This window comes from Otolemur garnettii, unplaced genomic scaffold, assembly GCF_000181295.1.
Source record: "Otolemur garnettii isolate 467f Iridium unplaced genomic scaffold, OtoGar3 scaffold00048, whole genome shotgun sequence".
Taxonomy (NCBI): Eukaryota; Metazoa; Chordata; class Mammalia; order Primates; family Galagidae; genus Otolemur; species Otolemur garnettii.
This window is the reverse complement of record NW_003852443.1, coordinates 8,456,552-8,482,470: the sequence shown is the minus strand read 5'-3', so window position 1 is coordinate 8,482,470 and position 25,919 is coordinate 8,456,552. Positions and strand designations below refer to the sequence as shown.

The following is a 25,919-nucleotide window of genomic DNA, read 5'->3' as shown; positions in this document are numbered from 1 at the left end:
AGCTGGAAAATATTCTTCTTAGCAAAGTATCTCAAGAATGGAAGAAAAAGTATCCAATGTACTCAGCCCTACTATGAAACTAATTTATAGCTTTTCTTAGGAAAGCTATAACTCAATTTTAGCCCAGGAATATGGGGAGAGGGGAGAGGGAGGGAAGGGGGGGGAGGGTAGGTGGAGGGAGGGTGATTGGTGGGATCATGCCTATGGTTCATCCGATAAAGGTACATGTGAATCTCTCTAAATGTAGAATATAAATGTCTTAACACAATAACTAAGAAAAAGACATGAAGGCTATGTTAACCAGTTGCGTGAAAGTATTTCAAATTGTATACAGAAACAGTACACTGTACCCCCATGATAGTATTAGTGTACACTGCTATGATTTAATAAAAAAAAAAGGAAAGTTTAGAGCACTTCCAAAGAGAATTAAAAGAGGGTCCCTCTCATGAAGAAGAGGTGAGAGAGACCTAGACACAAAGGCAGTGCAGAGGTATAAATACCCTCTTTCTCTCCATTTGAAATTGGTTGCAAGTCTTTCATTGACCTCTCTGTGCCTCCAGGAAGACCTTTCCCATTGGTCTTTGATTATTGTCTCTTTCTACTGGTCACTGCTTATGTAGATTACCTCATACCCATACTATTATGGGCCCTCCAGACTTCCTGGTTCAGCAGGCCAGGCTTTCCTCCCATCCCCCTTGAAGCCATTTTCTTAGTGTCTCTTTTCAATAATCCTTCTTCATTGATTCATTTTCTGTTTCTTTTTCTTTTTAAAGGAAGGAGTTCTCAGTCTTTTCAATGTAATGTCTTGGATATAAACTTAATGAGGAGTGTTCAGGTATAGTCCTTACTGGGAGTTGCAGTCTTTGATTGTTATCCAAGCTACAAATGAAGGGATGAATGGATCTTTGCTTTAGGATACTGCATTTAGAAAAATGACCCCAAAATGTCTGTCAGAGACATTTGTCTGTCAGAGGAGTTATTCCTGGGAAGAAATGACATGAGTTCTACTAAACAAGCCAAATCAAAAGGAAATAAAATGCCATTGGATAACAAGTCCTCAAGTGCCATCCCGAGGGCTGTTCTCCAAGCTGATGCTTCCATGACTACAATCCACCACTCAATTTTATTTCTCATGAGTCAGCAAGAGACCATGTCTGAAAGGACCGAGGAAGGGTGCTCTGGCCACACCTGATGACCTGATGTTATCTTTGATCATGGAGGACACACTGGCTATTAGCTGGGATGTTGAAGAAGAGAAGGACAATCCAGTGGATCGTTGGTTGCAGTTTGTAGAGTGTAGGGTGGCCACATATCTTCAGTGATGCCTATGGACAAGAAAGAGATTTCCCACTGGCATGTCGGGAAGAATGTGATAGGCTGAATGCCTGGCTCGCCCTGCCCTTTCAAGCCATCTCCAGACAACATACACTGATTAAATCTTGGCCTGGAACAAGGCACCTATCTGACATGGTGGGAGCCTCAATGGTACTCAAATCCTAAGGCCTCCTAAGGTTCTGAGCCCTGAGTCATTGACTGAGGGGCCAGGAATTGATTCTCTTTACTGACTTTTCCTGCTAGCAGTTTGCTTGGATGTCCCCTGCCCCTGCCCTTTGTCTCTGGGGTCCTCTAACTGTAGAGGAAACTCCCAGGGCACAGAGAGGAAGTCAATCTCCAAGGCTTCTGTTGGCTGAGGACTCAGATGAGGAAATAGATTCTCTTTCTGAACGATGTATAATAAAAGAATCAAGGACCACATCTCCCCTTTGTCAACAGTACTTCCAGAGACTGATGAAGAGGGGCCTTCCCCTGTCCCACGTGGCCCTGGGCCACATTTTTTCTTCAACTTGGACAGTAACACAGATGGGGGGGGGGTCATCAGCCAGCAACAAAGGAGGCCTCCTTCACTGTCAGAGGAGGTGCCAGCATACAGGCAGGGCAGCCTGCAGCTGATGAGTTGCAACCAAAATCCAGCTTGAAAAGCATCAGCCTTCAGTGAAAGAGAGGAAAAATGACACAAATCAAGAAGATACAGGAAATAGGGTAGTTCCAGTTGGGGTGATTCTGGAGAGGAGCCAACCTCCTGGGGAGAACTGTGACACAGATGTTGATGATGACAGCAGGCCTCCTGGAAGGCCAGCTGAGGTCCATTGGGAACAGGCCCAGCCTTGTGGCCCTATCAGCAGTGATACTGATGTGGAAGAAGAGGAATCCCAGCAACGTCAACTGTAGTTTCTGTGAAGAAGAGGCAGATGTCCCACGAGTTGGCACAAGGGGTCCTGGAGCACCTGGATTGGCACATCTGCAGGAGAGCCAGGCTGGCCATGATACAGATGTAGAGGAGAGGGAGGCACCATGGGCCATCCAACTGGAGAAAAGTCAGGCCTCCTTGGGGATCAACAGCGATACAGACGATGAGGAAGAAGTCTCAGCAGCACTCAGTTTGGCACTTCTGAAGGAGAGCCGGGCTGTTATATGGAACAGAGATACAAATGTGGAAGAGGACGGGGCCCGCCCTGTGGTTCTTCTGGAGCAAAGCCAAACTGCCAGTGGGTGAAACAGTGACACAGATGTGGAGGAGGAAGGGCTCCTACTGGAAAAGAGGGATACTGTCCCTGGCGGTCACACAGACAAAGATGGAACACATTCAAAAGAAAACTACCTCCTCTTGGGGACAGTGATGTAGAAGCACATAAAAGCTCACCTGACAGCCACCTGGAGAGAAGCCAAGCCTCCAGCACGGCAAATGTCAACACAGAAGTGGAGGAGGAAGTCCACCAGGGCCAGATGCTGTACATCCAGAGAAGCATCAGATATGGGGTGCACACAGGCTCTCCAGAGGAACCTACCCATCTATGGAGAAAGTGAGCCCAGACCATCACAGGAGGAGAGAGAACCACACATGGGCATGAGCAAGGACTCTAAAGACAACCATGACGGTGCTGAAGATCTGAACCTACAAGCTACGCAGGGCTTTGGGAGAGAGAATCAGAGCCTGGGAGCAGTCCAGAGCATGGACAATGAACCCACCCAGGCCTTCCTGTTTACTCTACCCCAAGAGCCTGGCCCTTCCCATTGCAGCTTCCAGGCTTGAGGAAAATGTTATATTATGGAAAACAGTGTGGAGATTCCTGAAACATAGAAATATCATGTGATCCAGCAATCCTGTTGCTGGGTCTCTATCCCCAAAGAGGAGATAAGTACATTGAAGAGACTATCTACTTCCCTTGTTTATTACAGTATTATTCACAATAGCCGAGATATGGAATCAACTTAAATGTCCATCAGTAGATGAATGAATAAAGAAAATGTAAAATGTGTGTGTGTGTGTCTGTGAGTGTGTGTATGCAATGGAATAAAAAAGAATGAAATCCTGTCCTTTGAAGCAATATAGATGAGTCTGGAGGTCATTATTTTCAGTAAAATAAATCAGGCACAAAAGGAAAATAAAGAAACAAACTTGGTGAGTTTTCTTCCTGCTCTTAACTGTATCTGGAATGGCTGGATAGGACTTTTCTGTCACCCTACAGTTTCCTGATCTCCAGATAAAGATAACTGCTACAGTCCTTTGCAATAGGCCTGCAAACATATAACACACACACACACACACATCTTTACTCTGAACTGTTTGTTAATCATACAACAACTTCAACTGTACTCATCATGAACAGATAAGAACAGCTTTTCAATAGAACTTAAATGAGTAAAAGTTACATACTTACTAATCAAAATGAATTCTTTCGGCCAAATTTTCCTCCTTATATGTCTTTAATGAGTAATATGGGTGTTTTTTCTTTTTATTGGCCAGTTTTCTCTGCCATAACCCTGATTCTAACTCCACTTTCACCACACAAAAAAATACCCAAACACCAGGCATTCATTGCTACTTTGTCGCATGCTTTACAAAATGATGTATCCTTTTGCCCTAAACTGGAATGTACTGTGGAAGCTTAATCCCCTAACTCTGAAATCATGGGTACATCTAAAAAGGACTTCAAATTAGTTAACAGAAGAAAGAAAAATAGGACTCTCTGAGGACAAAATGCAGGCCAGGGAGGTACACAGCACCTCTATATTTTTTCAGGGCTGTATTAACCCACATTCATTCAAACGTTCTAATGACTTCCTATGACAGAAGCTTGTAACAAAGAAGCAGCTTCATGGTTCATGAAGGAAGAAGAAGAATCAAAGGAAGAGGAGAAATGGATTGAGTACTTGTATTCTGATTAAACAAGATGAAATATCTTGCCTTCTAAAATGTGATAGCAAAATATAACTTGTTGATAGTCAAAAAACCACATCTATCTACCTACCTTTCTTTACACATATGCATTATCTTTAAAACATAATTATAAGTTAAAGCTTTGTAAAGCAAAAAGTATTTTCCCTTTGATGATAAATAGCGCAGGGAGGATTTGTTTCCATTTATAATTTGTCTTCAGTGGTAGTCACTTCTCACTTTAACTGTAGTTTGTCTTTACCTCAGTTTTCTCAAGTGATCGGTGACCTGGAAACACATACTTACACGTGCTAGAGGTCCACTTCTTAAAGAAATTGCTAATCACAGATTTGACCCTTTGAGGGAGGGCAGTAACAGGCAGCAGTGATGGATCAAGGCCACACGGTGGCACTGTAAGCAACCGGCTACTGGCGCTTATTTTAATCAGCATCTACTCTAAAAGGTGATTCAGTCCCGGTGTATTTAAATAAAACCGGCAAAGTCTGAAGACTGCAGTGCAGGATGGGAAATGAGAAAAGGTTACACAAATGCAAAAGAAAGCAGCTATAATTATTACATCAAAACTCACTCCAGGCCATCTGCCAATAAGAAACCACTTCAAAGACTCCTGTTATTTACTGTGATAAATTACTCAAAAATGAAACAAATTCATGAGGGTTTTGTTAGTTGATGAGCTAAGGGAAACGTTTTTGGATGCTCTGGGGTTCTTAATCTTTTTTAATTTTAAAATATAGCACCAGTGAGTTCATAGTGGAACCACCAGACAGAGAACCAAGAATTATTAGTTCACTAGTTTCAGTCATGACATGAAGAGTTTAGTCATCAAGTGTGTTTAATCCAATTGTTTCAGTCAACTAAGTATAGAGACTGACATTGACAGCTTAGAAAACTGACTTTCCGGAGAAAGAATTTTAGAGCTGAGGAGGGACTTACCATAAGTCTATGAAATAACTCCTAAAGTAGCCACAATTAACAGAACAAACAATATATCTTCTCCTTATTGCACTGGTGCTCAAATTGCCTTCTGTGAAATTTTCCAATGCTTAGCTGCTATCACTCAATATCAAAATGACCATCTCTTGATGTACAGTTGTTGGAGGGCCTGGGGAAAGAAGTGGTTTATAGAAAGATTCGAAATGTGCCAGTTATTGAAAAAGACCACTATAATTTGAGAGTGTCTTAACAGTGTCTTGACTTTAGATTGGTGCTGAATGGAAAAACTAAAAGTGACATGCAGCGAAATGCACAAAATCGCTTGCTCTGCTAAGCAGATTGTAACAGGGCAAATGAGAAGTCAGTCCATATATTCAAACTGATAATTAATAATTTTCTCATGAATGTAATGAAGGCAAGTGTGCGTGGCATGAATATACTTTTCATTGAGCCAAACCAACTCCAGAAAGTAAAAACAAAACATAGGTGTCTCCTTCAAACATTTTCAAATTATAGGGTTTTATCTTTTATGTTTTTGATTCTTCATTAATTTGCACCTAATTATATGTTTCAGTCCCCAACTTGATCAAAAGCTCCTTGGGATATATAATCTATCTTCTAATTTTAAGTCCCCTAGAATCATAATAATAACAACATAGAGGCAACATTTGTTAAGCTCTTTTTATTTTTTTTATTTTTTTAAGCTCTTTTTAGATGTCAAGTATTGTGACAAGTACAGTAGACATCATGTCACATAAACCTCACCAAAGAAAACAAAATCCCTGAAATCAGTACTAGTGTTCTGTTAATAAAAAGAAAGCAAAGGTGTACATTAATATGCCAATTTTATGCAATTACTGAGGAGTGGAGCTAAGTTTTAAATCCAAGAATACCCTTTCTCGAAGTCCCTGGCTCCCCTTGTGAAGCAGAGATTGAAACATGGTATTAACAGCCACCTTGCCTGAGGTCTCTGGCTCCAAAACTGGCTGGCTTTTTGTTCTTGGCAAATGACTTAGACATTCTGTGTTCCAATAGACTTGTTATTATACCACCCAGCAGTTCATAAAGTAGAAATTCAACAACTCTTCCTGAGAACCTTCCAATTTCTCTTAGGTATAATACTTCCAAACTGCACAAATAAACCCTTTTGTGAAACATACTCCAGCTGCTCTAATAGACTAATAAATCAACTGGCAATTGATACGCGTGAAATACAGTGTGTATTTGATTTTCGGTAATGGTTTCAGTTGTTTCTGACAGGTTGCACTGCGCTGTGACTGTTAGCACTTAAGGTGATTATAGTTAATACAGTTTTTTTTTTCCTTTAACAATTCTACTAAAATATCTATATGTCAAATGGAGTTGGCAAGTGAAATTAATAGTGTAGATGAATAGTAAATCTTTCTTGAAAAATAAAAATTTAGAGTACTGAATTTGAACACTACTAAACCTTATGGAAGGATTGTAGTTTCATTACATCTAATCTTCACATTGTTTCCATTTACCAAATATTCATAGACTTTTGAGAGTACTAGGAAATCTATGATTTGCACTAAAATCACACAAAGCAGGGAACACAGAAGCATAACAGAGGTTCCTATTGTTTTCTGGTGATTCATCTAAACTGAAAATATCAGCAAGGGATAATGTGCTCTTCTCACTTTCAAAGACAATTTGGGCATTCAGCCTCCACGTTCAGAGAAATTCATTAGTTCACTAATCGGTGCAAAGGAGGTAACGCCATACAGTAGAAAGAACTCTGAACCCGATGTTAAGAAACACTGATTGTAATCCACACACTTTCACTGGCCAGTTGTGTCTCCTGGAACCAGTCATTTCTCCTGTCTGCTTTAGTCTCCTGTTCTGCAAAATAAGATTTCTGTTCTTGAACTTTAAAATGTTAAGAATTGATGCAGTGCAGCAGCAAAAATAGTTATGGAAGTGGGACCCCATGGTGGAGAAGGATGAATTTACCCTAAAAGAACACGAGGCACAGTGACCTTTAAGAAAAAGCTTTAGATCTTGAACAAGTGTTCTCAAACAGGAGGTTGTCAAACTCTTTCAAGTAGCAAGGAAAATATGAGAAGGGGGAAAGAGTCCTTACTTCCAGAATAAGGGGCTAATATCAAGCCCACCCTTTTGCATGCAACTACAGAAACTGAAAAGAATGCACAGTGACCGCCCTGCATGATTGTGTCCCTGGCACAGGTCAGACATGCCCGTTACATTTCCACGTCGAGATGCTCAGGGAGGGGGATTCCAGCTCCTGCCATGAGGCTGCTCCAGTCTTGACTCCTGTCTCCTTTCTCAGCTTTGTCTTTCTCTCCTGCCACAGCACCAGTCTTGAGGAGCCATGGAATGGGCAGAGCAGAGGAAAATAGAAGCAGCCTCGGGAGCAGGGCCACAGCCTAGCACCGTCCCTGTGGGCTCACTCTGCCCAATATAGGATGTTTCATGAACGTTCTGTTCCCGCTCTTAGACACAGGATGGATAAGGATTAAGTAGCTGGTTCCAGTCCTAACTGCACCACTTACTACTCATGCATCTTACTCCCTGGGTCTTGATTTCTTCTTAAAAATGGAAATGATAATGATGTATACCTCACTTGATCATGAAGACGAAGTGAGATTGTGCACGTAGAGAGCTCAAGTTAGTGTTCAATGCAATAGAATAAATGCTACCATCATTGCTATGGCTGTAGCTAACACAGGCAGTTCCTGAGTTACAAACATCTGCCTGCCTTACAACTCACACTTATGAAGAAGCTATTACAATAAGTCTCTGAGTTACAAACATCCAACTGACACAGAACTTGAACTTACAAATGGAAGCTTTTAGAGCTAATGGGTACATGTACCTGTTCCAACTTACCAACTCAACTTCAGGACAAACCTACAGGACCTATCTCATTCATAACCTGGGGACTGCCTGTAATGAGGACAGAATGGAGGTGTGAAAGAATATGGAGACTTGAGAAATGTCCAAGCTGTGGCTTTTGTCTGAGCAATGTCTGGGTGGGCTGGTGGGATCACTTGTCAGAAGTGCATTTGCCTGAGACACTGAGGAGTCTCCTGGGAAATAGTTCCTCGGAAGGGAAAAGAGACATACAGACATACAGGCCTTAGCCCTGAGACTTTGCATTAAGTGTCAGAGGGAAAGAGTGATTAACAGTAGAGCCTGTAGAGCCTGTTGGTTAACATTCAGAATGTGGCTGCCCTGGCCTCTTACACTTATGTTTGATTCCTAAAAGAAAACAATATACGAGTGAGACCCAAAAGGGCAGGCTACATTTAGGGAATGAAAGTTCTCCACTCCCAGGACAATGGTGGTCTTCAATCATGATGGAAGGACTTGTGGGAGACAGCCTTGCTATAGCCATCTAAGGGACAGTATCTTCATGAGGCTTAGACCAATAGGTTTCCAGAATCATCTGGGGGAAATAAATGGCCTTGTGTATTAGCATATGTCAAACTTCCCTGTAGGACTTCCCAGAAATAAGCAGAAGGGCCTGAAGGTGTAGACGATACCAGTATCAAGGGTAGTTCAGAATTAGAAAAACATGATTTGATATTACAGCAAGAGCACCCTTAATGAGCTCACTTAAACAGTGTGCAGTACAAATTGATGACCTCTGTAAAACATGCTGACATATTGATAGCATGCTGACAGGTGGTAACTAGGACACCAGTACTCCTGCACACTTCTGCCCCCGAGAACTGAGTGTGTTTGGCTAACAAATGTCAACTGCATTTATTCCCAAACCTGTTTGTGTCCGTTGTACTTGTTATTGTAAGTTCAGATATTAGTTTTCATTATATAAACCAATAGCGTGACAAAAGAGAATTTTTTCTAAGAAAATTAAATTGAAATCCAGAGATTTTGCTAAAATTGTGTCATCGAAAAAGAAAGCTCTAAGGCTAAATGGGATAAGATGATTAAAAAAATAAAATAGAGAAAAATCATAAAACCCTAGACAGGTTCTAGATTTGTTCAGATTTCTTCATAAGAAGATCTTTGACTCTAGTTCCATTTTAAAATTAAACCCAAGAAGTTGGGCTTCATAGGTATGTGACCTGTGCAATCCCACAGGCCCCAGGCATAGAAGTGTCTTGTTCTTGACTCAAACCTCTGCTGTCACAGGCTTGAAATCCTTAAAAATTTCTGAATGGAGACCCAGCATTTTCCTTTCGCATTGGGCTGTACAAATGACTAATACATATCCAGTCCTACCAAAGGCCTGAATTGTCTACATCTGTTCTCATATAAAACCCCATCATCTCTTCATTGTATGTGGCACTGGGATTAAGACAGGAAGTAGTGCTGGAAGTCAAAAGGACAAGCCAAGCTGTGGAAAGTATGTTCCTACAACAGATGGTACAGGCAGCAACAGATAGCCATTGAAATGAAGGCCTCTGAAGCCTTCCTGGTGTCTCCTGTAGTTCCATTAGTTTTTCTCTGTTCAAAACTAACCAGTTTCTGGCTGCATCAAGATGTCTGTGTTATCTTCACATAAAAATGTGTTACTTCTGCTTACACATTTTCAGTCTGATCTCTCAGAGAGGACAGCACAATCTGATTGCCTGATGTGTATCTACATTCCAAGCTCCACACGCACATGTTCGACTTTTTGGTGAGATGAATCTGATTCAATTGTTTGATGTAGCAGCATACTCTTAACTGGATCTTAACAGCCCATCATATAGTCTAAAGCAGTTGATAGCTTCATGCCTCTATTGCATCAGAAGATATACATAAGAAGGCCAAGATGAGTAATCTACCCTGCTTCAAGAAAGATAAGCAATTTACCAGAGATGTGGAATGTGGCTTCCTACATCACCCTTTCTTGATGTAGTGTTAAGGAGGAACTATTAGTCATAGCACAGAATGAATGAAGTCCAAAAAGTCTGTTCAGAGCTAAATCTTCCTATCACACTCAGAGGCAAGCTACAAATAAAAAAGGAAATGAAAGCTCATTTCCTCTAAAGTAGGATATGCTGTGAATTCTTCTATGCACAAACCAGGGATTTATGCCATTCACACAGTGGGGGAATGAATCCACTAACTGATCTTCTGGGACCAAAATCCTAATAGTTATATTGATGCATTAGCAAAGTTCTTCATCACGGTGAACGAATTTCCCCATTTTGAGACAGAATAGCTTTCCTGGTTGGTGGGTTGCAAACTATTTCTTCTCTCTGGATAGTACTACTCGTCTTGTGCATTCTCAATGAGTCACTGCCCCTGATCTGAAGTGCCTTCCATCTGGAAGTTAGGAGCATTTCTCTAAATATCAGGAGTCTCACTGGACTCTGCCAGCCCCACCTGGTGCCAGAAAGATAGGGTGGATCTCACAGGGTGATGGGTCTGATCATGACTGCATGCAATCACAGAGAGCCATCACATCCCAGCATTGAAAAAAAAAACAACAACCCTAAAACCAGAAAACTCATTGAGAATTCCCAGCTCATCACCTCATCTGGCCATAAACTTTGTTCATATCCCAATATTTCCCATTGGTTGCCTCAAATCATTCAGGTAGCAGTCCCTAACCTTTTTGAAACCAGGGACCAGTTTTATGGAAGACGGTTCTTCCCTGGACCCGGGAGGGGTGGAAGATAGTTCAGGAGGTGGAGTTCAGGTGGTGGTGCTGTGCAGGCCTCGTGTGTAACAGGCCACAGACCAATTCTGCTCTGCCGTCTGGGGGTTGGGAACCACAGCTTTAAGGAACAAGATAGAAAGGGAGGGAAAGAAGGAGGATAAGACTTGTCTATGGGACACTTTGATACGACCTAAAACACATACCACCATAGTTTTAGCTTCTTTTAAAAAAAATATGCAAAACAAATACCCTTTTTCTTTTGGTAAGCCTCATCTGAGCACCTAGGGGGATAAGCAGGCGTAGAGTGGAATAAGTGTTGATCTGGTACAAACTAAATAATGATTAGTAACCACATGCTCTTCTCAGAAGGAAACACAAATTGTTTCAGATAACACTTAGTCCAGCGGTTCTCAACCTGTGGGTTGCGACCCCTTTGTAACAATGAAAATACATCCTGCACATCAGATGTTTACATTACAATTCATAACAGTAGCAAAACTACAGTTACAAAGTAGCAATGAAAATAATTTTATGGTTGAGGGGTCACCACAACATGAGGAACTGTATTAAAGGGTCGCGGCATTAGGAGGCATTAGGAAGGTTGAGAGCCACTTAGTCAATGAGAATTCACTTGTATCTTGAATTTTCTGCATCTCACACTCTGTGATTCCTCCTTTAATGAAGGTCACACTTAAACATCACTACTATGACATTCACTCACCTTTAACAATGTGGTTGATCAATAACAGAATTTATGACTTTTGCTTTTAAAATGTATACAATGATGTTTCAGAGTTACAAGTCTCTGGAAAGGACAGTTTGAAAAAGCACTGAAACGATATCTTCTATTTGGAAATGAAGATATATTTACTGTTTTCACAAACAAGCTGCAAAAGGCTCGTTGGACATATTCTCGGCTGATTGGGATAGGGCTCTTCCACATTTTTATGATGGTGGGAGTTTTTAAATGCTTCAGAGAATCCATATAAAGGGAGGGCATTATCTGCTTCCAGTGAGTTTTCAGAGCTTCCTTTTTAATTGGGCATATATTGGGGGCGAGTGAGCAATGACTGCTGGGCCATTAGACGAGCTCTTATTCTCCACTCTAGTCTGCACAAGAGACCCTAATTAAATTTCTAACTGCTCTCTAAATAACACATTTATACTTATAGTAAAACTCGTTTATAATAATACTTTGGGGGGAGTACCTAATAACCCCTTAAAGTCTTCCTAATTATAAAAGACTAAATATTTGACTGCTTTTTTTCTAATTCTAAAATAATACATCTTACACAACCTTAATAAAGATAGTAAAGATAAAAAAAATAGTACCGAAAAATTCATAGGTCAATCTCATTATCCATAGAAGTGTTAACTGAACCCAGCAATATATCAAAATGAGTACATTCTCCAAACAGGATTCAACTCAGAAATAAAAGTAATACAAACTCAAGGTTTCAAAGTCTCAAAATGGGCTATAAATTAATAAAATGGAAAGTAGAAATTGCCCAGAATTGGGACAGCAGTTAGTGATGGAACAAAATTCCAGAAGGTCTGCTTTTTTTAACCTAGTCAAACTGCTTACAGCAAAAACATTTGAGTCAAAATGATTATATAGATGATAAATAAAAGTTACTAAAATATTTCCACCATTCATGCTATCAGCCTCTTCAGTAAACATCCTGCCCCCACTTACTCTTACCCCCTTTCCACTGACATTTCTATGCCAAGTAGTTCTGAAGAGTATATTCCTTATAAAATGTTATTCCAGTGGTTCTTTTTATTCTTAAATATGGTGTGTTAACAATCCAGAGATCAACGATCTACGGACAGTTAAGCAGCTGTAGCACTCGCCTAAGTGCTTAAACCAAGGGTGCTTCTGATTTATATGACGTCTTTTGAAGATTCTTCAGTTTGACATAATAGAACTTTGATCTATCCAAATATCAGCCTTCAGAGAGTGAGAATGGTGACTGCTGACAACCTCGCCCCTTAGCATTTCAATCTGACTCCAGTATGACTGAGATTGTCAGAGAACGTGATAATACATACTTTACTTCAATGCTGGCTAGAGAATAGGGATTCTTTTCTTTTTTCTTATTTTTAACCCTGTGGATAAACTATATAGATAGTTGATCCTCCACAGACCCTTTTTATTGTGGAAGCAGAAACATCCCAAGCTCGAACATCTGTGAGAAGAAGGCAAGGAAGCAATTGGGGACTTCACATGACACCAGTGATGTTCTAATTGCTTCTGAGGACGCTTTTCAACCAGGATTTCCCTACCCATAAACCCACCTTTATAGATGAGGTAACTGCAGTCTATCTTGTCCAGCAGAAAGTTAATAATGAAACTGGGAGGTCACTGTCCTTTCCTCTCCTTCTTCATGGCTCGGCATTTTTTTAATGGGGCCACACATATGGTTCTCTCGCCAAAGAAGTGAAGAGCTGAATGGGCCCACCCCTGTCCTCTGGGGCTCTGCCCAGAGGCAGCCTGACAGCAGCAGGGCGCAGAAGGCTCAGCGACAATGGGGTTTAAAGATGCAGACTCAGCTCTCAGCTCTGTGGTTTTCTAGTTGTGAAACCTAGAGCAAATCCTTTAAATTCTTGGAACCTCTTTCATTTCTTCTGTTTTTTAAACCTCATATCTCTAAAACAAAGATTTGAAAATAACAATGTTTAAGGTCTCTTTGCTTCTTTGATTTTTTATGCATTCCAAGCACACAATTCTTATAAGTAAGAGTCTTGCCTGGGCTTTACTGTTTCGCAAGTTCAATGTGCATCATACCTGAAGACTTGTGGCTTCATTGATACAAAAATGCATTTACAAATGAAAATTATAAATAAAAGTGCACTTCCTACTGATTGTTTAGCAGTGTATTCTAGCACGTAGAATGACATCATTTCTATAATAAACCCACTGAGGACCTTTTGCTTTGAACTCCCTTCTCTTCCTAACTTGTGGGAATAGACAATTCACTATTTGAGAAAACAAAAAAAATGATGATCCTGAAAGAGGAGAGGAAAGGACAGTGACCTCCCAGGTTCATTATTAACTTCCTGCTGGACAAGACAGACTGCAGTTACCTCATCTATAAAGATTAATTTAACAATTACCTTGCCCACCTCATAAGACTACTAAGAGAGTCATGTGAGTAAATATATGTGTGAAGAATAAAGTCTTCACAAGTGTAAATTTTGATGTTGCTATAATGAGTGATACAGGTGCCACTTCCAACAGCTTCTAGAAGAGTACAGGTGCCAAACCACATACCTGGTGTATATTCTCCCAGCTTCCAGTGGGTTGCCTTTCTAAACAGAGTGCCAGACCCATAGGTCTGGGCCTGGGATGAGCTCCTGCCTTCAATATTCAGACCAAGTGTGGTTCAAACATCTCACATCATTGAACCATGAAGGGTGCTGAGTATTTTTCCAAGGTTTTTCCCGGAGTAATTCTGAAGGATCATCTTCCAGGTGAATAGCTGTGACCTGTATTTCTAGCACAGATATAACTGTGTTTTATGTACTGATGCTGGTAAAGATGTAATTTCAAGAAGGACAATGACTTATTATCCCCTACGTGGCAGAGGGGAGAGTAACCCCTGCTTAATCGAATCATCTGTACAACAATCTGAAGACCAGAAAGTAAGTAGCAGTTTGGTTTCCCATTTTCTTGTACCTAAGAAATCCGTGCTGTAGATCCGAAGTTTGCCATGGTTTGTACAGTTTTGTTATTTTTAACTGGAAGGATCTGTACAGTGTAAAACAATGAAAACATCCATGACAACAAGCCACAGCATCGGGATCAAACCTTAAAACAATGGACAGTCTAGATCTAGAGCAAAATGCGTTTTCAGTCTCTTAGAGACAATAATTTTTCTGTCACCCTGTTTCAGAGGTTAAAAGAATAGGAACAGTAAAACTCCCATCACATCCTGTGACTATCCTGGTCAAGATGGCATCAGGCCAAACTGCTAACCTGAGAGTTTAAAATAAATTTAGAATCAACCACTAAAAAGGAGCAATGGACGCTCACAGGTTCATCCAAGGACTCTGGGGGTGGGGGGGGGGGCTCTGTCTTCATGACAGCTGAGAATAATTAAAGGTTTATTTTGATGCCTCATTCTGGATTTGGACAGAGAAAGTAGAACAAAACACCTAGAATAAATTTGTATTACTCTAAGCCACGAATATCACCGAGACATAATGATGAGCAAAACTAATATCAGTTAAAAACTTTGCAAAATTAATCAGAAACTTTTTTTAAGAGAGAGAAAGAAAGCAGATATGGATAGGATTTGGGAAATGCAGTCTATCAAATAATCGAGCACTGAAGATGGGGTTAAAAATTCCCAGATGCTATGATGCTATTTAACATTGGGTGACACCTTTAAAGAAAAGGTATTGATTTCCCACAGACACTTATTCTATGCCATAGACAGCAATTCTTCCAAAACACCAAACACGCCTTTCAGATGGATAAAGCACATTCTCCTCTTCTGATGGTGTCAATTAATTCTTATGAGGAATCATTTTAAATTCTCTCCAGTGAGGGAGTGTTGTTATTGTGTTTTAGTTTTATTCAAACCCCCTTTCAAGAACTGCATATCATAGACCTTCAAAGCATCTCTGGGTAGCTCTAACTTACATAACCTCATTTTTCAAAATTGTTCATTACTTTCTCCCCCTCTTAACGTGCTCTCGCTCCAGCTCAGGCCCTCCCTGGGGGGACCTTGCCGCCTGCTCTGGTAATGTAGTAGTGCCTACCTTTGAGACGTTTTCTCATTTCTAAATGGAGTGTGCAGAATATGAAAGGGGTGGAGGAAATGCTCCTTTGTTGATTGGCAATGGAGTCAGAATCTGCCAGGGAAAATAGCCTACAATCACATCTAGCCAGGATATTATCCAGGGCACATGTGGGGGAAAGAAGAGAAAATAATGGCAAATTGCAACAAGGAATGGTTTCCTTGCTACCTCCAATACAGAAAAGAAAAAAGGAAAAAATAAACCCCCAAGTATATATTTTCAATCAGTGTATTGTTAAAAATAGAAATTACAAAGCATGCCACAAATTATCTTAGATTTGAAATTCTCCAGCAAGAAATACAATGGAGCTTCATCTAAAAAGCATACTCCATAATTTCGCTAAACATAGAAAGAACCCTCTAAATAGGCAGCAGAGTAATTTATGCCAGAACACCTCATTTTACTGCCCAGTACAAATAAACACTATTTGCAAACTCTGACTTGAGGTGCAACGTTTTAAAGCAAAAAAAAAAAAAAAAAAAAAAAAAAAGTTGGACTGATCCTCCTGATTCTCACCTCTTTTTCTTCAACAGGAGGGAAAAAATATACACAAACAACCGTAAATTTAAAAATGTTTTGTCAGTAAAAACAAAAAATAGAACAAAATGTATGCTAAGTGAAGGAAGCCAGTCACCAAAGATCATGCACGATCTGAATTTATTTACATGCATTGCCCCAAATTGGCAAATCCATAGAGACAGAAAATAGACTGGTGGTTGCGTAGGGCTCGGAGAACTGGGCCAATAGGGAGTGACTGCTCCTAAGGTATCTTTTGTGGTGAAGAAAATGTTCTCCAACTGAGTTTAGTACAGATTATGGAAATATGTTTTATAAATAAAAATAAATATAGGGAATATACCAATGATATTATAGCATTATCTCGGACAGCTGTGATTATGGGCGATATTCATTTTTCCTTTTTTTGTACTTTCCAAAGTTTTTGTGATAAACTCATATTACTTTTATAATTAGGAAGTAATCTGATCATTGAAAGAAAAGGGAAAAATCCAAGACAAACAGATATAACCAATTTAAAGGTAACACAATATATTCTACTTTTTGTCAAAAAAAATAAAAATAAAAAGGAAGCCCGGTGTGGTAGCTCACTCTTGTAATTCTAGTACTCTGGGAGGCCAAGGCAGGTGGATTGCCTGAGTTCATGGGTTCAAGACCAGCCTGAGCAAAAGTGAGACCTCATCTCTAAAAATAGCTGGGCGTTGTGGTAGGCACCTATAGTCCCAGCTACTCAGGAGGGTAAGGCAAGAGAATCACTTGAACCTAAGAGTTTGAGGTTGCTGTGAGCTGTGATGCCATAGCACTCTACCAAGGGCAGCAACATGAGACTCTGTCTTAAAAAAAATTAAAATACTAATGTCCAACCCAGGAATGTATTAACAAGCTGTGGTATATGTATACCATGGAATACTATGCAGTCATTTAAAAAGCTGGAGACTTTACATCTTTTGTATTAACCTGGATTGAGGTGGAACACAGTCTTCTTAGTAAAGGATCATGAGAATGAAGAAGCAAGAATCCCATGTACTCAATTCTAATGCGAAGGCAGCAGATGAGCTAATACAAGGGGTGGGGTAGGGCAACAAGGGAGCAAGGAGAGGGGAGGAGGGAATGGGATGGGGGGCACGGTGTGTGGGATACCTCTTGGGTGCAGGACCCAATTATAAGAGGGACTTAACCTAACAAATGCAATTAGTGTAACCTAATTCTTGTACCCTCAATGAATCCCAAACAATAAAAAAAAAAGATTTAAATTTTTAAAATTCATTTCATTATTCTAAGATAAGAAGAGGCAACCTTGCTATTTTATTCAGGTAATAACACCAAACTAGTTATTCAAAAAAGACAGTTATGTCTTCATTTGAAATCTCCAGTAAATATGAATCCACCGCACGGTTCTAGATCTTCAATAACAATTCTTCCTGCCAACAAGTTCATTTCTTTCTAATCCGCAATTGCAAATCACTCTGTCTATGAACCATGTATAAATCAAAAAGAAAGTTTGTAAGACAATTCTTTGTCATTTGAACTTTTAGAAGTGGCTTGACTAAAAGATTATTTCAAGCCCTGGCAATTATTAAGAGCTGTGGATGCCCCAGTCTCCTAACTTCACAATACACTGAACTCTTCGCACCCTGTGATCATTCCCAGACAGGCTAGTCCTGTATATCTGCAGCCTGGCCATGCGAGGTGAGGATCATCCAATCTCAATTTCCCCAACCCAGGGGGATTATAAATTGATATTGTGATTACCACTTAATACGCCCAAGAAGGTACAACACAAAGATGCTAGGGGTGAACTTGTAATAAGACAACACTTGCTTACATTTCAAGTGTAATATGTAAAGCAGTCTAGAGGAACACGTGTCTTATCTGAACAACTGGAATAAAAGGGAAAAAAAAGAAAGATTCCATGGAAGAATCAGACACAATTTATCATAGTTATCTGGGTGTGAGCTCTGGATCAAATCTTGCTTTCTAGTGAAAAATCCTGTCTTACTTTAAGCCCTTTTGGTATTATGTAAAATCATTTAAGGACATCTGTATAAATAAAAGCTACAGAAAGAAACCTGAATTATATAAATTATAAAAATTACATATCTAATTACTACTAAAAGCTGTTCTCTTTACTTACATGGTCACTTTGTTTATGGCCCATCTTTACCACTAGAAGGTAAGCCCTGGGAGGGCAGGAATTTTTGTCTGCCTAATTCATCAGCACTTGGAACCCTGCCTCAAATACAGCAGTATCTACTAGGTGGAAACTCAGTAAAGAGTGTGTGAATGAATGGTTCTTCCACACAATGGAATACTGTGAGGTGGTCCCCACATTACAACATCTGACTTCTGTACAAATTGCACTTGCAAATGGAGGCCATTACAGTAAGTCCCCAAGTTACAAACATCCAACTGATGTAGGACTCGTACTTACAAATGGAGGACATCACACATAACAGGTAAATGGACTTGTTCCAGTTTACATGCAAACTAACTTTTTTTTTTTTTTGAGACAGAGCCTCAAGCTGTTCCCCTGGGTAGAGTGCCGTGGCATTACAGCTCACAGCAACCTCCAACTCCTGGGCTCAAGCGAGTCTCTTGCCTCTGCCTCCCAAGTAGCTGGGACCACAGGCACCCGCCACAACGCCTGGCTATTTTTTTTGGTTGCAGCCGTCATTGTTGTTTGGCGGGTCCAGGCTGGATTCAAACCCACCACCTTAGGTGTATGTGGCTGGCGCCTTAGCCACTTGAGCCACAGGCGCCAAACCATGCAAACTAACTTAAGAACAAATCTCATTCATAACCTGGGGACTGCCTGTATAGCCATTAAAAGTGATGTACAGATTGATGACACTCAAAGTTCTCCACATTCAACCCTGTAACAGTTTATAGCTCTGTAACTGACTGAGTTCGTGTACTTCATGTTCCTGGGAACTACCTTCCTCGATCCTGCACAGTATATGAAAACAGATGGAAGGAAGGACATTATGCCATGTCCTTGGTAACTCTTAGAAACATACAAAAAAGAAGCTATGGAGGCAGAAAATCACAAATGCCAGGATTTTAGCCATCAGAGGACATCAGAATTTTTGTAAGGAGCCTGTGAATCTATACGCATGCCAAGCATTATCTGCCTCTGGAACCACAATACATTCTAGTGGTTTTGGTCTTCATTTTGCTCAATGATTGTGTTATTAGCCTTGAAAGAAGGGCAAAGGAAAGGAGTTCCATGCAATTAGATAAGAACATAAGCAAAGATAGGAGAATAAGAAGCCCAAGACAAAATTAGGGGCAGAGGAGCCCAGTTTTTGCTGAGTGTTAAGCCCTGCCCGGGACCCTGGCTGACAGACTTGCTTTCATTTCCCAAAGCGAGAGTCTGCTGGAAAAGGCAGAGAATGCAGCAATCTTGCTCCAGCAGAAAAAAAAATTCTCTGAGGTCTAACCTGAGCTCTTACCAGTAATGTGCTGGTGATAGTTTTCTCAAAACTCCTTTGAACCTCTTAGTTAGAGAGAGTCCAGTGAACTTGTACAACATGAACAAATTGGTCTCTGAAGCCCTCGCAGTTTCACAGTGACTATATGGACCCTGGGTAATAGCCATTAAGAGGCAAATAGTGCAGTGACTAGATCATTGAAATGTAGATAAAATATTGCAGTTAATGAGTTATGGGATTCAATCCAAATTTTTCCAGAACTGAAATCTTATTGATCAAATATAACTTGAAATCTTAAGCCACCTGCCAGGACTTTTACCATCTTTTTGCTAAACACTGATTTTTAATTATAATTTTATGACAACAGGTTTGAAAACACAATTTAGTTGAAATACAGGCAAAAAAGACAAAAATGAAATGAGAGCACAAAGGGAATTTCTTGCAATTAGTTAATGCACTTCTAATATTTGAGTATCTTAAAGATGATGGAGTATTATGAATACATCTAGAAAACACACAGAGTGTCTGGCAGGGCTGTTGGAACACCCCATCCCTGTATATAACAAGGTGAAAAAAATAATACTTTTGAAAAGTACCTTTTGTAGAAATAGTTCGTAAAATGGCAGAAGAAGCTTGTACATCTTTGCTCCCTTAAAGTTGATTGCATTAAAGTGACTCTGGGGGGTGTTGGCTATGACAGTGGAACTGCAGTTGCTGCCATGTCTAAAGCCATTCAAATTTTTTTAAAAATTAATTCTATGCTAGTCAAATCCAAGGCAAGTTACACTAGTATGAGTGGCATTCAGTCTTCAGGGGCCACCAATTTGTGATGTATTCAATATAGCAACAGTATCAGCGTGATGTATTCCACATCGCCCTTCCTTACTAAAGTGAAGCATAATACCTTTCGTACCCTTGACGTCTCATGCATCCTAAACCTTAGCCTCAGACAACCAGAAACAGTTTAGAAACGCAAGGCCGAGTGCTTATGAAATCCTCTCTGTTGCCTGGCTGTGAGCCTGAGGCCTGTTGGTGATAACAAAACTCCAGCTTGTGCAGAGACTCATTAGCATCGTCTGTGCACCATCCTCAACACCAGTTGGCAGGGCAGCGTCCCCAGTAACAAGCTTCTGGAACAGAGCCAGTCCCCCAGCAGCCAAGCTTGGCTGGCCGCATCCCAGCTCTACAGGGTGGTAGAACACGTCGGCTCGAAGCAGAGCAGCAGGGTGGCCAAACTCCAAATTGAGAGCTGAAGAGAGGTGACCAAGGCTAAAGAAGCGTATAGATTAGCCAAAGCAGAACTTCAGGCCACAACTGCTTATATGTGGGCTATTGGAAAGTAACCGCAGTGGGCCTGCGTTCTTATGCAACACCATGAAATGAAATGGCAACTTTGGGGCCAAGGTATAAGCAACTTGGGACGGTAGATAATAGCCTGAACTCATTTCCACTTCCCAGGGTTTACCCCAGCATGCCCATCCATCTTACAAGACCATTATGTCTGCTCCTCTCTAGGTCACATGATTTCATCCTGCAAAGTAATGCCTCCCTTCCCTCACCCACGAATAATAAAGTGATGGATTAATTTGATGCAAAGTGTCTAGTTATATCACTTACATCAGCTAGTTTATACATATTGCTGAAAAACAGGAACATTTGCTTGCAACCCATGACGTGAACTAGAAGATTCCAATCATCTCTCTTGCGTGGTCTGCCCTTGTGCATACTCCAACATGAATTCTCAAACATGGAATTTGTCAGTATGGAACTTAAATTATTAATATGTGCATATGGGAGACTATATTTCATACAAAACTCTCACCATTACTTATAAAATTCTTGCTAATTATCCAAGAACTTTAAAGAGCATGATAATTTAAAGTCATAAGAGGGAAGTTTTCAGACTATAGCTGGGTGATTATCTGTCAGGTAAAGATCCCTGCACTGGGTGAGGGTGGGGAATAAACTTGATTATCTTTCTTGTCTGTTCTATTATATGATATATATGTATATATGTTATGTGATACATCACAGCCATCACACGATATAGACAGCCATTACAATTATCACATGATATAACACAGCCATTCAATTTATAGGTAGGGAATTTTCAAGAAACACAGTATGATCCCACGCACCCCTTGCATGAATACATGAACACACGTGTGTGATCTATGCACAATGATGCACGCATACGAGAATAGCCGGGAAATGAATAGACTGTGTTTAATTTTTAATTTATCTCTGGAAAATAATCTACTGATTGTCACTTCGCAAAATATTTTGAAATTATACCAAAACTAATTCGTAGTCTCCAGAAGTCAACATTTTAAGATATCAGGGCGTACAAGTCATATTATGCTAATGTGCAATAAATTCACCATTACCCGAATGAGTGATGGCATGGCAGTTATGTGTGCATAAATCAAAACAACAACTAAGGCTTCAAACACTTTAGTCTGGCTTTGAAATATATGGTGAGATGTCATGAAGCTCATTTGTGGATAAGTTCTACCCTAAGCACTTTATGTCGATTATCTATTTTACTTCTCATTATAACACCATAATGGAGATTCTGAGGCCTAGACCGATTCAGTAACTTGCTCAAGGTCACTCAGCTGAAAAAGCAGCAGAGACTTGAACTTGCCTGGGACTTTCTTACCTAATATGCAGGACATGGCTGCCTTGTTTCTTTACTGGGAGGTGACACTGAAATCACCTCTCTTACTAGAGTTTATACTGTTGCATGTGGGAGGAAGTTGGCTAAAATCTGCTTAGATGACTAAGAATTCAACAAAGTTTGCAGATCTCTGAGAAATAGGTGTATGTATGCTGCTGGAAATGGGTCCGATATTTTTGAAAGCTATTTGATATACGTAATATGGAATGAGAACTCTAAAAGTTTTCCTGCCCTTTAACTTAGTAATTCTAGTCTTTGGAATATAGCCCAAGGTAATAACAAAAAAGAAAAAGGTAATTTGTTCAAGATTTTCATTCAGCAGCTATTTGTATTAATGAAAAACTGGAACAAAACCCCCACCAAATTCTCGGTAACACGACAATGACTAAGCAAACCAGGCTCTGTAGGTGAAAGAAAAGAAAAAAAGAAAACTTTATTAACCCTCCAAATGGAAAATGTAGACTATGTTCACTTGGGGACATATACATGAGAAATGATTTTAGGTTAAAAAGTAGAATACAAATTATCATATATAAGGATAATCTTGTACGATGAGTAAAACAATCAGTGCATTAGCAATAATGCAAGAGAATTATGAATTTATACAGAAATATATCCACCCTTTCACTGGTGAAAGCCCAACACTAGAAGAGTACCTGGCATATAGACTGTGTTTAATACAAACGTTTCTGGGTAGAGTGTCATGGCATCATAGTTCACAGCAACCTCAAACTCCTGAGCACAAGCAATCCTCTTGCCTCAGCCTCCCAAGTAGCTGCAACTACAGGCATGTGACACCACACCAGTTAACTTTTCTTTTCTTTTTTCATTTTAGTAGGGATGGGCTCTTGCTCTACTCAGACTGGTCTTGAACTCTTGAGCTTAAATGATCCACCTCTTTCAGCCTCTCAGAGTGCTAGGATTACAGGTGTGAGCCCCCCTACCCAGCCCTAAAAACTTCTTTTTTTTTTTTTAAATGAGGACTCACAGAGGCTATGTATTCAGACCTTGTTATGACAAGGAAGTCAGCTGCCATCACTTGTATTTGGCAGATTGAAAGAAGAGTGGGCAAATTTTATGGTGAAAAAATGAGAAGAGTTTAGATATGCTTTGATTGGAGGCTTTGGCACAGGGAAGCTGAATGCAGGCTATTGACAAGCAGGGATTTTAGCTAATTAGTTCAGAGACCATATTTGACTTTCCCTGGTTGGCCCTGAGTTAAAAGCATGCAGGGGTGGAGGGCAGGATGGGTGCAAAAACATAGGGAAGCCACAGTCATTGACCAGATCCTGACTGGCTGGTCAGTTTGCTGCGGAGACTGTGATTTTGGCTCTCTGGCCTGAGTGCTGCAGAGAATGTGGGTGAGAGTTCTATCACTGTGTATGGTCTGGTCCTCATCCATTTGTAGATCCAGCCACTCACTACGGTGACCAGTTTACTATAAAAGATTATAACACAGGAAAACTAGATAGTGGAGATGCATATGGCAAGGTATAGGGGAAGGGATGCAGAGCTCCCATCCCCTCTCTAGACGTACTACCCTCCCCAAACCACAAACCACTATGTATTCATTCAGCAGCCCAGAACCTCCGCTTAATAAAAACTTATGGACTTAAATTATACAAAGATAATTTCTTCAAGTGAGGCCTGATTGTATCTCCCGTGTATTAATGTGCTGTCAGTAAAAGCTAATCCTTTTTGAGGAGTTCAAGGTGCTCTCTCTGTTCATCTCCCTGTAGCCCATGACATAGGGAGTAGGAGTCTCACCCCTCTTCTAAAAGGAGGAAATTGTGGCACAGAGAAGCTAAGTGACTTTCCCAAGGGTACACAGGCCTGGGCAGAGATGGAATTTCAACCCATCCTAGACCTGCCCTATGGCCAGTAGGCCACCTAGGCATTATTATCCTCTTTTGTTTGAGAGCAGCTTCTAGATTTCGTTCTTCTCATTAATCATTTTCAGATTTCGTTTCCTGATTTCTCCTTCACCCCACTCCTGGTTGGTTTACCATGTATAGAAACCTTGCAGGAAAGAGTAACAACCAGATCCGGAAGATGTCGAGATAAAATACTCCCCACCCAGTGTCACCTGCGTGAACATGATCCACCTGCCCTAACTGGCAAGGCTTCTCCAAGAAGTGAAACTACAGCAGGGGTTTGAAATCAGTTGAGGAAATCGTCAAGGCTGGAAGATGCAAAGGTCCTATGGGAACGTGGGATAACTGCAGAACAGAAAAATATAACATTGGGAACAAGGAAATTCTAAAATGAGGTGGAATCTAAGAAACAAGGTTCTTGGAGATACGTGACAAAGCTCAAGGAATATTTTAAAACTCGTAAAGAAAACATTAAATAGAAGTATTTTTGTTTTGTACTTGCCTAGTTTCTTATATTTTGCAAAGTATTTTTTATTTGTGGTCTTATTTAGTTCTCCTTCCCTAGTGGTGGACAATTTAATTAATGAGTAAAGAAACTTTGACTCAGAGGGTAAGTGGGTACCCGGAACAGTGCTTGTCCCAGGGACCCAGTCCCAGGCTATCATTCTAAATAGAGCTAAACACGATGCTATTCAAGAAAGGCACAAAACCTTGTGTAAACTTCCCTTTACATCATTCAGAACTCATGAAACCCTATCTCCTAAGTATATATCCACTGAGAAAAGTAGAGAAAACAAATATAGCATAAATGAAACCAAAGATGTGGCTGAAATATATAAAGAGATCCCTTTAAATGAAGGTAGGGCCTCCACCTGTGTATAAACTAAACCGTGTGGGGGACGCCAAGGGTACCTAGTAGTTACTCTTGAAAGACACAAAACCCAAATCTTTCTATCTAAATCCTTATTAAGAGGCACATTCTCTCAAGACTCTTTTTATCTGTGCTTTCCATGGAAGTCTTTCTACAGTGAATGAGGCGGCCTACATTTATGTTCATTACTAACCATCCTCTCCTTCTCAGCTCATTCTGTCTGACTTCTGGCATCAGAGGTCAGATCAAATACCATCTCTTCCAAGAAGCTTCTTTATACCCTCCAAGGGAGAATCACCCTGTCTTTCCTAGGCACTCATAGCATGTCTTAGAACAGCATCTTGATGATCCTTGCATCCTGCTTTCTGTAGCTCTTAGATGGCATAACAAGACTGGGGTTTATCTTTGTGCTTCCGATGACCCCCACATACATTGTGATCATTTACTGAATTGGTAAGAAATCATCTGAGGTACTATCAGGCTCTACAAATTTATAGCTTTTACTGAGATTTAGGCAGCTCCCTCAACCAAGGACTCTCTTCCCTCAAAAACCTTATTGTTTCCTTACAATCACATTTCATATTGACCTTCTATATCAGAACATTTGCAATAATGTAATGTATTAGTAATTAGCATTGGCAAATAGCAAACTCACATCCAGAAGGTTGAATGATAACGTGCTTTTTAATCAAATAGGAACATGAGGATCATCGAACATAAAATATTTGGAAAATAATTTGAGATTTGCTTTTCCACAAAGTTTGTAAATATTCAGCCACATTGTATCCAATATGAAGTGAGAACGTCAAAGCCAGAATTTCGGTTCTTTGTGGACTCTTTCTCTTAATATAAGCTGGCACAGGAACTACTGGTGAAAGAACTTAAACTTTCAGAACAAAAAATACATTACTTCTCCCAAGGTCAACTGCTCTTCAGGGACAAAAGTAATGTTCTTTTTATTAGCAATTTGGA

General features: G+C 40.2%; 1 protein-coding gene across 1 annotated transcript in view; it reads right to left on the bottom strand.

Moving 5' to 3' along the window:
- The window catches only part of PDE11A (phosphodiesterase 11A), a 393,899-nt gene that overhangs the window by 323,264 nt on the left and 44,716 nt on the right, over positions 1–25,919 (bottom strand). The window lies entirely within an intron of this gene.